Source organism: Sciurus vulgaris (genome assembly GCF_902686455.1).
Source record: "Sciurus vulgaris genome assembly, contig: HiC_scaffold_339_arrow_ctg1, whole genome shotgun sequence".
NCBI lineage: Eukaryota > Metazoa > Chordata > Mammalia > Rodentia > Sciuridae > Sciurus > Sciurus vulgaris.
Window position 1 is genome coordinate 12,350 of NW_027632708.1, and position 12,349 is coordinate 24,698.

Consider the following 12,349-nt stretch of genomic DNA (forward strand, 5'->3'; position numbering starts at 1 on the left):
TTTGATGTTGTATTTCTATTCTCATTTACTTGTGTCAGATTTTTAAATTTCATCCTTGATTTCTTGTGCTAATTTGGTCATTCAATAGAGTATTGTTTAGTTTGCAGATGTTAGAGAAGATTCTGTTTTGTATTTTAGTTTTGATTTATATTTTCATTCTATTTTTATTGTCATAGAATAGTTTTATCTCTATTTTGTGCATTTGTTAAGAGTTGCTTTGCAGCCTAACATATAGTATATATTAGAGAAGAATCCATGTGCTGCTGCGAAAAAGGTACATTCAGTGTTTGATGAATGAAATATCCTATATATGTCTGCTAAGTCTAAATTATTTATTGCACTTTTTTAGTTCTACAGTTTCTTTGTTTTCATTTGGAGGATCACTCCAGTGGTAAGACAGGTGTCTTAAAGTTACCCAGTATTATTGTGTTGTGGTCTATTTGATTTTAAAAATTGAGAAGGCTTTGTTCAATGCATGTAGAGCCTCCCTTGTTTGGGGCATAAATATTTATGATTGTTATGACTTGTTGATAATTAATTCCCTGAAGCAGTATGAAATGTCCTTCTTTGTCCTTCTGATTAACTTTGAATTGAAGTCCACTTTTTCTGATATGAGGATAAAATCTCCTGCTGCTCTATGAGATCATCATGAGTTATGTTTTTTCCCAGTCTTAACTTCAGTCTATGTATGCCTTTGTGATGAGGTAAGTATCCTGGAGACAGTGTATAGTTGGGTTTTCTTTTTTAATTCACTGTACCAATCTATGTATTTTTATTGATGTGTTTAGATCATTAATATTAATGTTGTTATTGAGATGATTTTTATTTACTGTCATTTTGATTTATTTCTGGTTTTTAATTTGAATTATTTTCTCCTTTGTCATTTATTATAGTGTAGTTCCTTCCTTTGCTGTTCTTTACTTTTATTTTCTTATTTCTTCAAGAAATATTTCATTGAGTATGTTTTGTAGAGTAGGCTTTCTCCTTTGAATTCTTTTAACTTGTACTTATCATGGAAGGTATTTATTTCATCATCAGTTATGATGCTTAATTTTTCGGGGCATAGATTTTTTTGGCTGGCATCTATATTCCTTCAGAGTTTGATATATAATGTTCTAAGACTTCTAGCTCTGAGAGTTTGGGCTGAGAAATCAGCTGAGATACAGATTGGGTTCCCTCTAAATGTGACTTGTTGATTTTATATGGCAGTCTTTAAAATTCCTTAATTCATATGTTGGGCATTTTCATTGTAATATACCTTTGTGTGTGTGTGTTTTAATTTTTTTTTTTTTATATTTGGAATTCTATAAGCCATTGCATCCGATTTTCCATTTCAATTCTTATGTTTGGGAAATTTTCTAATTTTTTTTTTAGATTTTTAAAAATTTGTTCTAATTAGTTGCACATGACAGTAGAATGCTTTTATACATTTTGATAGATCATACACAAATGGAGTGTAATCTCATTTTTCTGATTACACATATTGTAGGATCACATCAATCTTTTAGTCATTTATGTACATGAGGTAAATAATGTCTGTTTTACTCAAAATATTCTCGGCTTCCCTACTCAGTAGATAGGTGGGGTTGTCTGGATTGTGATGCTTGCTGTGCCCTCAGGGTGGAGTTCCAATTGTGAGAGACTATCCTGTATGTGGAACTGCTGGGTGCAGGGTTTGGGCATAGGTAGGGTTTAGGCTCTTTCACTGGATGCCAATTGGCCTGAAGATTCTCAATAAGTGCACCTCCAGAGCATAGTAATTGTCAGTCCATTCTGGGAGTCTGCCACCCAGGATCTCCCCTGTGGTCCACTTGTGTGGTGTAGGAGCCAATTCTTACTTCACTATGTCACCTGCTGACTGTATATTTCATGGCGTCAAGTTCAGTGTCCAAACTCAGTCTCTCCCATACCCACTCTTTTTAATCCTCGCCAGACTTGTGTCTCCCAGCCAGCTGTGCAAGCAGCTGAATTAGAGGAGGAGGCAGAGTGCCAGGTGGGATTCCTTGACCAGTTGTTCTCTGTGTAAACTTCACATGTTTAATTTTCCCTTTGCAACTTGGGTGCACATTTTGTCATGCATTTTGCTTTTGCCTGGACTGTATTTTAGGCCAGACACAGGTTTGCTAGGAGTTGGCTCCCAAAGACATCAGTCCCCAATGTGTGGCTTCAAAATGGTTCCTTCCTCTGTCCTCTGTATTCCACACAAAGAAACGTGGTTGGTTTTTTATACAAAGATGCTGTGAAGTGACCTTTCCATTTAGTCAGGCAATGGCTTTGATCTGAAAACTCTGAATACAAGCTTGCCTTACTCCTGCTAAAAGCATGGGTTTCCTTGATTCCCTTTCCCTCCACTGTGCCCAGAAAGGTGCCACTCTGACTGGTGTCTCCAGCTGCAGCAGCAGCTGTGGCACTGGAAGTTTCTTCCTCATTTTATCTGCTTTGATTTTCCAGTATTAAGTTCCATAGAACCCCACCTTTTTTTTTTTTTTTTTTTTTTTTTTATTCTCCAACCACTGCGAAGCTGCCTGTCTTCTTTCTTGGTTTTTAACACCATGGAGCAGCCAGGAAAGTAACCTGCTTTATTCCACCACCTTGACCTCTCAGGCATTCATAGCTTTTTGAGGACTCGCCATACTGCTCTCCAGAGTGTTATTCTCCAGTTCACCCACAATGCACAGGTGTTCCTTTCTCCCCACAACCTCCCTGGGTTTTACTGATTTCTGTGTTCTTGATCATTACGATTGTTACCAAAGTGAGATTGAATGTTATGTAGAATTTCCTTGATTGCTAAAGATGTTGAACATTTTTCCTATTTTTGTTTTTCAATTGTGTTTCTTCTTTTGAGAAGAAGTTTCTGCACAGTTGCATGCCTTTCTATTGATTATTATTATTTTTTTTTGGTGGGTTTTAGTTCTTGAGTATTCTTGATATAAGTCCCTCATTGAAGAAATTAATAGGAAATTAATGTAATTAAAAGGAATATAAGAAATTGCCTAGATTTTCTCCCATTCTGTAGGCTCTCTTTTCACAGTTTTAATCATTTCCTTTGCTGTGCAGAAACTTTTCAGTTTGGTGTCATCCCAAATATTGATCCTTGGTTTTAGTTTCTGCACTTTATAGGGCTTCATAAAGAAGCTGATGTCAGCACTTTAATGTTGGAGTGTTGACACTGTATTTTCTTCTAGGAGCTGAAGTTATCAGGTCTCATTTTTAATCTTTCATCCATTTCAATTTGAGGGTTGTGCAGAAAGACCAGGGTCTACTTTTGTTTTTCAACAAACACTTCTCCATTTGTCCCAGCACCATTTATTATAAAGGGTATCATTTCCCTAAAATCCATTTTTGGCAACTTTGTCAAATACCATAGGGCTAGAGGTTTGTGGATTTTGCTCTGTGGCTTCTATTCTATTCGATTTCTCTTCATATGTATTTGATGCCAATATCATGTTTTTGCTGCTATCATTCTGTTGCTTAATTTTAGCTAAGGTAATTTCATGTCTCCTGCTTCAAATATCTTGCTTACTAATGTGTAGTTATTCTGGATTTCTTATTCTTTCAAGTAAATCTAAGAGGTGATTATTCCTAACTCTGTCCAGAAGGGGATTTGCATTTTAATTGGGATTGTATTGGATCTGTATATTGCTTTTGATTGTTCAGCCATGATGACCATATTATTTCAGCCTGTTCATGAAAATGTGATATCTTTCCATCTTCTTGGTTCTTAAATGTTCTTTTTCTTCAGTGTTCTATTATTTATGTTGTAGAGCTCTTTTGTCTGCTTGGATAAATTAATCCCCAAGTACTTAAAATTTTGTTGTTATTGTGAATGAGATGTTTTCCTTGATTCCTTCCTCAGCTGAATCATTGTTGTGGTATAAGAAAACTACTGATTTAAGGGTGTTGATTTTGTATCCTACTACTTTTCTTAATTTCTTTAAAGCTCTAAAATCTTCTGGTGAAGGCTTTTTTATCTTCTAGATTTGGAATCATGTTTTCAGCAGAGTTTGACTTCTCCTATTTGTATTCTTTTTCTTTTCTTGAGTGGTCACTAGTAAATGTTTTGAGGACTGTATTAAATATGAATGGTGAGTGTACAGTCTTGTCTTTTTCCGGAATTTAGTGTACATGTTTTTAGGTTTTCTTCATTTAGTTTATTGGCTTTGGGTGTGTCATAAATGGCTTTAAAATGTTGAGGTAAATGACTTTGATCCCTAGCTTCTCCATTGTTTTTAAAATAAATGGGTGGTAGATTTTATCCAAGGTCTTTTCTGCACTTACTAAGATGATTGAATAACTTTTGCCTATAATTCTGTTTAAGGGATGAATCACATTTATAGATTTCTGTATGTTGAACTAACCTTGCATACATGGATGAAACCCACTCGTTCTTCGTGCATCATCCTTTTGAATATGGTTTGCTAATATTTTAAGGATGTGTGCATCCATCTATACTTATCAGGGTTATGGCTCTGTAGTTTTCTTTCCTTGATATATCTTTGTGTGTTTTGGTATCAGGGTTATACCAGCTTCATAAAATATATTTGGGAAATTTTCCTCCCTTTCAATTTCATGGAATAATTCCAGAAATAATGCTGTTAGCTCTTCTGCAAAGGTTTGGTAGAACTCAACTGAGAATCTATTAGGGTCTGAGCTTTAATATTGTAGAAGATTTTAAATTGGTATTTCAATTTATTACTTGGTATTGATCTGTTTACATATTACATATTTTTCTATTTCAATTTGGGCAGGTCATGTGTCAAGAAATTTGTCAATGTTTTCTAAATATTGCTATTTATTGAAGTTTAAATTTTCAACATAGATTCAGATCAACCTCTGGATTTCAGAAGGATCTAGGGTGCAATCTCCTTTGTATCATGCATATTGTTGATTTTTTTCCTCTTTCTTTTAGTTAGTTCATCACTTTGTCTTTTTCAAAGAACCAACTCTTCATCACATTGATCTTGTGTATTGTTCAATTAGTCTCAATTTCATTGAATTTTGCTTTGATCTTAATATTTCCTGTCATCTACTGATTTGGGGTGTTAGTCTATTCTTTATCCAAGGACTTGAGGTGGAATATAGGCTTATTTATTTGGAATCTGTCAAGTTTATAAATGTAGGCAAACAGTGCCATAAGTTTTTCTCTTAGAACTTCTTCCATACAACCCCAGATACATTGATATGCTCAGTTTTTGGTCTCATTAGTTTCTAAGAATTTCTTAATTTCTATTCTCATTTCTTTTTTGATCAGTTCTTCAGTTAGGTGAGCATTGTTCAACCTCCCTGTATTTATGTCATTTACATTTTTCTTTTCTAATAGAATACTTGGGATTACATCAGATTTTGAATTGCTAATATTTGAATTTTAGCCATAAATATGATATATTTTGAAAACAGTTTCAGTGTTGCTGAGAAGAAGGTAAATTCAGCTCTTTGAGATTGGAATATTATGTTGGTTATCAGTTAGGTCCACTTTATTATAGTGTTGATTAGGCTTAAAGTATGTTTGACATTTTGATGACCTGTCTATTGGTGACAGGGGTGTGTTGAAATCACCCAGTGTTTTGGGGTTGGGATTTAATTCAGTTAGCATAATACATAGTATTATGTTATTATGTAGTATTTCTTTAGTGTTATTGTGTATGTTCACATTTGTGGCATAACTGTTAACTATTCTCTTGTAACTTCTTGTTGGATTGTTGATGTTACTGGAATAAATTGGCCCTCTTTGTCTCTTCTGATTAATTTTTCCTTGAAATTTATTTTACCAGAATTGAAAAATTGCTACTCCTGACTGTTTTCTTTGACCATATGCCTGGAAAATATATATATTTTGCCATCATTTTACCTTCAGTAAGGGACAGTTTTTGCCTGTAAGTTGAGTCTTTTCTTAGCATCATAGAGTTGTATTCTGGCTTTGACACATTCTACTAATCTGTGTCTTTTAATTGAGAAATTTAGAACATTAACATTTATTGTTACTATGGATATGTAATTGTTCCCTGTCATAATTTTTGTTATATTTTATCCTGATTTGATTCTCATTTAGTGCATTATTCTTCTGTTTAACTTCCTCAGTTCATGGTCATTAAGAATTGTTTTTTAGTTCCTCTGTGTGTAGTATATCTTTGAGTATACTTTGTAATGCTGGCTTGGTCCCCATGAATTCTTTTTGTTTTTCCCTTTTTAACTGTAAAAATATTTCACTTGTATTTAATCTACAGAAATTCTTGTCACTGAATGTTTTTATTTACCCCTCCAACGTTAAACTGTGTTTTGCTGTATATTGTAACTTTTGCTGACAGTTGTTTTCTTTTAGGGCTCGGAATATCTCATGCCAGTACTTCTTGAATTTAGTGTCTTAACTGATAAATCGGAAGTGAGCCTTATTAAGTTGTTTATAATTTGTGACATGGTATTTCTCTTTTGTCACTTTTAATATTCTTTCCTTTTTCTATATGCTAGGCATTTTGATTATAGTATTTCTCAGCAAGCTTCTCTTTTTACTCTAAGCCCCCTCTTTGGGGTCCTGTACATCTTCTTTTTGTGGATATCTATCTCATTTCTCCTATGGGAAAAGTTGTCTATAACTACCTCCTTTGAAAATGTTATTTAGGCCTTTCGGTGGTATCTTCATATTCTCTTTTATCTCAATGATTATCAAGTTTGGTCTTTTAAAGTTGTCCCTGAGTTCTTGCATATCATGGTCATGTTCTACAGTTTTTCCCTGTAGTACCATCTGTGTCCTCAAGAACATACAGTTCATCTTCAATGCCTGACGTCCTGTCTTCAAGGACCGAGTCTCTATTTTCTTTGCAATCTAATCTGTCAGTGAGGTTTTCAACTGAAATTTTAACTTGATCATGCCTTTCATTTGTAGGAGTTCTGTTTGGTTTCTTTTCAATATTTGCATTTCTTTAATAAAGTGGTCTTTCATCTCCTGTAATTTCTCTCTTAATTCCTCCCTTATATTTTCTTCTAGTTCTTGGAATATTTTAATAATAAGGTTTATTGAAACACTCTTTCCCGATCCAAGATGGCGAACTAGAGGGAGGCTGCATTCCTTGTCGCTCGGTAACGCCGGATTCAAGCAAAGGATATCTGTTTCTCAGTGAGGCAGTTTTTGCTGCTTATCAATCCCCTGCTCTTTACCCCATTTGTCTGCTATGATCACCTGCAATCTGCCAGCATATCGACACCTTTTGAGAGCAGATTGCTCACTGTCAGGCATCTATCATCAGCCATTTGTCTGCCTCTCGCCTGTCCATCTCCTGCCTTACCCCTATCCATTACCCAATGCTGGAGGTTCACCTCCCGATCTTCTGACAGCTACCAGCAGACGGACCGCAGACCACCAGTGGAGAACCAGCTGCCTGCTGTTGCCTGGAAGTTCACTGTTACAGTACCTGCAGGTTTGATTAAATGTGGCTACCGCCATTTTGACCATACCCTGAGTACACAGCTGCAGATGCGAGGACATGAGAAAGGACATATGTAGCCTGCACTGTCTTGCTGCTCCTTACTAACACAAGACAAGTGGGCAAAGTCTGTGGGCTGTGTTTCCAGGATGTCTCAATCTCACTCTGAGATTGATTGTTCTGGGTTTCACACTGTGCCTTTAATCACTGTATTTGCCTAGTATGGATTTCAGTAGGAAGGCTGTGGTCATAATATATCACTTTAAAATTTTTATTTTGTCTACGTTTGTCTAGCTGTAAGAATAATCATAATTTTTTTTTTCTTGTGGTACTGGGGATCAAACTCAGGGAAGGCAAAAAATATCAGAATGAATCAAACAACATTGCTCTATGTAAATTTATGATTACACAAATGGTATGCCTTTATGCCATGTACAAACAGAGAAACAACATGTATCACATTTGTTTACAATAAAAAAATTAAAAAAAGAAAAAAAAGACTAAACATAATTTTAAAAGAATGTATGTTCTTGTGATTTTTCAATTGAGAGTTTGGCACACGACATCTTTGTCTTGGATGCTCTTCTTAGAAATGGAATAGTACAGCCCTCAGAGCTTGGTGCCTCAGTGTTTGGATCTGGTGATGCTGTGATTCAGAGTGTGCAAGTCAGGACTGGAATAACTGGGTACAGAACCATGTTGAGGATATTGGTAGAAAGATGTATTAGTGGCAAGGGACTAACACTCAGTTAAGCTTTACTGATATACTTGTTCATGTTACTTCTTGGTTAAGACAGGGAATCTGCTTCCAGTGGAATCAAACCCCTCTGGAACCCAGGATTCATCAGCCCTTTTCTGTAATTTCTTTTTTCTCCTGTTATGGAGACTTAAGCAACGATTTCAGCAAATCTGTTTTTAGGCATTTTCCAAGAGTGGACAATGAAGAGAAATTATCATCAGCTGACCTTGTTAGCTTAAAGGCTTTCTACAGTGACTTGGAAACTGACTGAACTTCTGCTTATTTCATGGTCCTATTAGACCTGCCAAAAGTCATACAGGTCTCTTTCTCCTTCCTAAAGAAATTTAGTCGACAAATAATGTTATCACATAATGCCATAACGTCATAAGATGAATACCTACAGGAGCAGAAGATAAGAGGGGAGAAATTTCCATGACTTTGATTTTTACCAGCTTAAAAAGCAGGGACTAATCCTTTTTTCAAATTCACTGGTGCCTCAGGGCTTACCAAACTCAGCACCATTCAGAGTTGCAGGTCTTCCTTCTGGTGACCCTCCCCATTTGTTGTTCCCCAGTAAATTTCAAAGAACACAGAAGCATTCAGCAATGCCCTACCCTGGGAGCCCTCCATCAAGGGTGATTGCACATATAAGTATTGATATTCAAGTTTTTCCAAGTCATTTGTCTATCACCAGACTCTCACATTTGTGGGAAGGTAATGAGAAACCAATTCGTTCTGTGCAGAAGCAAGATGGTTCTAAGATTTTGAGATGGTTTAATGATTTTTGACGTTTCCTAATAGAAGAGAAGGAGATCAGATTCTTGTGTTCATTCAAAAGTGGACACAGGGCACTCAGTGAATCTGCATTAGAGTAATGACTATTCCCTGAAGAGAGTGGTTACCTAGTCCTTTACCATTTTTCAAAACTGAATTGTCAGTCCTTCTCTCTTCTTCAGTAACCTTAGCTAGTGAATAAATATTGCCCTCTGATTTGTTTTTTTGTTCTCCTGCTGGGGACTTCTTTGTAAATTTTAGTTAGAAGAAGAGAAAGAAACTGTTTTCAACAGCATACACAAAAAGAAGTGACCTGCTATGACCTTGAAAGAAGCAATGCAGATGTTCCCTAAAGAAATGGAGAAAGAGAATTTAACTCCCTTGTTTATGACCATGGTATTGAACGAAGTTTTGGAAATTTCCCACCATTATTTCTTCTTGAGAAAAATTACACTCATGAATTTTACAACCAAAATACTATCATTTATGTGTGGCATTTAGAAATGGAAACAGAAATGTCAGTTCCTTGATATTAAATAGGCTCCCTGGGATTTTGCCCACTGCCACACAAACTTTACCAAAAAAAAAAAAATCTCTGGAATTATAGCAGTGTCACTGCAATGAGACAATGGAGAAAAATGAATGAGACTTCTGAATAGTACATCTTGGAAGTGAAATACCATGACTCTTGCTGATTTGTTTTTCTTTGAAACCAGATGTTGATGTGGATTTATTTAGATTGAGAAGCTACAGATTTTGGACCATATAATTCTCTGGTGCCAGTGATTCTTTGTAGTGTACCCATATCATACAATGAGAAGAAATATTGAAACAATTCTAAATTCCACAGGAAGCATTATAAGGTCTATGGCACAGGGATTCTATCTCTGAAAATCAGTCATGACAAACTTCCAGTGGGGCAGAGTGGAAAAAAAGAAAAGGTAGAAGATGATTTCCCCTCTTTTACTGTTGGACTCACATCATGGTAGAATTGTATGCCATCTCTTGTCCCTCTCCTTTCTGTGTTGTGTTTTCTGTATTTTGGTACATTACATACACATGACTCAAACATTAGCATTCCCAAGGAGTACATGTATAATTGGCCTTATACACCTTATGACAACTTCAAAAGGTACATACTAGAATAATCACATACAGGGTAATAAATGTCAAAATTATTCAGGCTTTGTAAGGCATAATGACTTCTTCAGGACCTCCCACATGGCCAGAAGGAGAAAATGGATCTGATTCAAACTGTCTCTCTGAACAGGTGAGTTGACTACACCTGAGACAGTCTGGGGACTAGGTCAGGTGTGTTGTTGTAACCATGTCCATTTGTGTATATGTCAAGGGAAGATGGGAGAAACCCGCATCTCAGTGGGCCATTAGAAACATCTTGTGTGAGAAAGAGCTTCGGGTATGGAGTCCCCAAGGAGTGACAACACTTCCTTTGCAGTAGAACACACAGTACTTGGAACCCTAGTAGCTAGGCACTCACATTCCAGATAAACTCCCATTCTGCTCTCTTGTTTTGAGACAGCAAGTCCAGAGCCATGAGTTCTTGCTGTCTACTCATCTTTGGATGCTTATTTCTCAGAAAATTCCCTAGTAGGGGCCTTTTCAAAGATCAGAATCACTGTATCAATGTTAGGACCAACAACTCTGGTGATATTTCCCAAGAAGACCAGAGGTGAAACAGATCAGGCCATTGGAAGTGAGTAGAGTCTATTCCTCCACTCAGATTCCCATTTACATAGAACCAGATCTCAGAAGTTTTTTTCTGTGTGTGTTTATATTTGTGTCTCATATTTGGACTCATTTAATTTCATATTGATAAATCTGTGATACTATCCTTTATGAGTGTCACCTTACATCATTCTCTCCACACATCAGAGAGATATAACTACATATTTGAGTGAGTATAAACTAGTTCGTCACAAGCCCTAGTAACTATACTTCTTAGCAAGTCTTCCCTAAACACCTTAGAGAGTCTTTCTACTTACCTCAGAGAGCCTACAACACACACCTCAGAGAAAAATTTTGACTCACCAGAGACCTTTCCTATACCCTGCAAATAGCCCTTTTATTCACTTAAGTAAACACTTACACTCTCTTCAATATGCCTTCCTACAAACCTCATAAAACCCTTCTACGCTCTTCATGTACGACCCTCCCTACATGTCAGAGAGCCCACCCTACATAAAAATGAGAACCCATTTAACACCTCAAAGAATCTTTCCTTCACACCTCAAACTTACTTCCCTACACGTCTAAAAATTGACTCCCTACTAATACCAAGAGCTTTTCTACACACCTCAAATTTCCTTTCATATACTCTGTAGGGACACTGCCTCCACACTTTATTTAGCAACATTTATACAACTCAGAAAGCCTTTCCTATATATCCCAGAGAGTACTCCCTATAAATTACAGTGAGATGTTAATTAAAACCTCAGAATCCCCATGCTATAAACAACAACACACCCTACTTTACAACTAGGATACAACTTACTACTCACCAAAATGCCCTCTCTACTCACCTCTGAGGTTTGGCCTGACATACCTCAGAGACACACTCTTGAGTGACCTTCCTAAACAATGTAGGTATTTCCCCTATTATACTCAAAGAATACTCCCATTACATCTCATTGTGTTCTACCTAGTCATATCAGATAGATTTCATTATTCATTTCTGATTGCTCTAACTATAAACTGAGAACACTCCTATGCAGACAAAAGTCCTTCTACGTCCCTAAAAGATTCCTCCTGCACACTTAATAGAGGCCTCCCTACACACATCAAATCATCTTCACTACAACTCTCAGAGAACCTTCCCATCACACTTCAGTGAACACTTCCTACACACATAGAAGTCACCTCTCCACACAGCTTAGAGACCTACCTATTCATATCAAGTGCCCTTTCTGCAGAATTCAGAGGGCTATCCATACACACCTTAGACACACTTCCTACACATATTATTTATCAGTCACTGTATCAATGTTGGGACCAGAGAACTGTTACTACACACCTCACATCATGCCTCTTCACACCTCAGATGCCATAATTTCACTATTCAGAGGGCCCTGTTACACACCTCATAGAGCCCTCCTTTCAAAATTCAGCTTGTCCTCATTTATCTCAGAGATCTCTCCTTACTCACCATAGATATCCACAAATACACACTTCAGTTAATTCTTACTTTTTACCAATGAGAAACCACCTTATACCTCATTCAACATTTCTTCCTACAAATCACAGAGAGGCTCCTATACAAACCTCAGAATTCCCTTCCAACAAAACTTAAAAAACCCTACCTACACATATCTTGTAGCTCTCAAAACTAACCAAAATCCCTCCATATTTACCTTCAAGGGTCAAAACTACAAACCAAAAACAACCCCCAAAATACACTTCT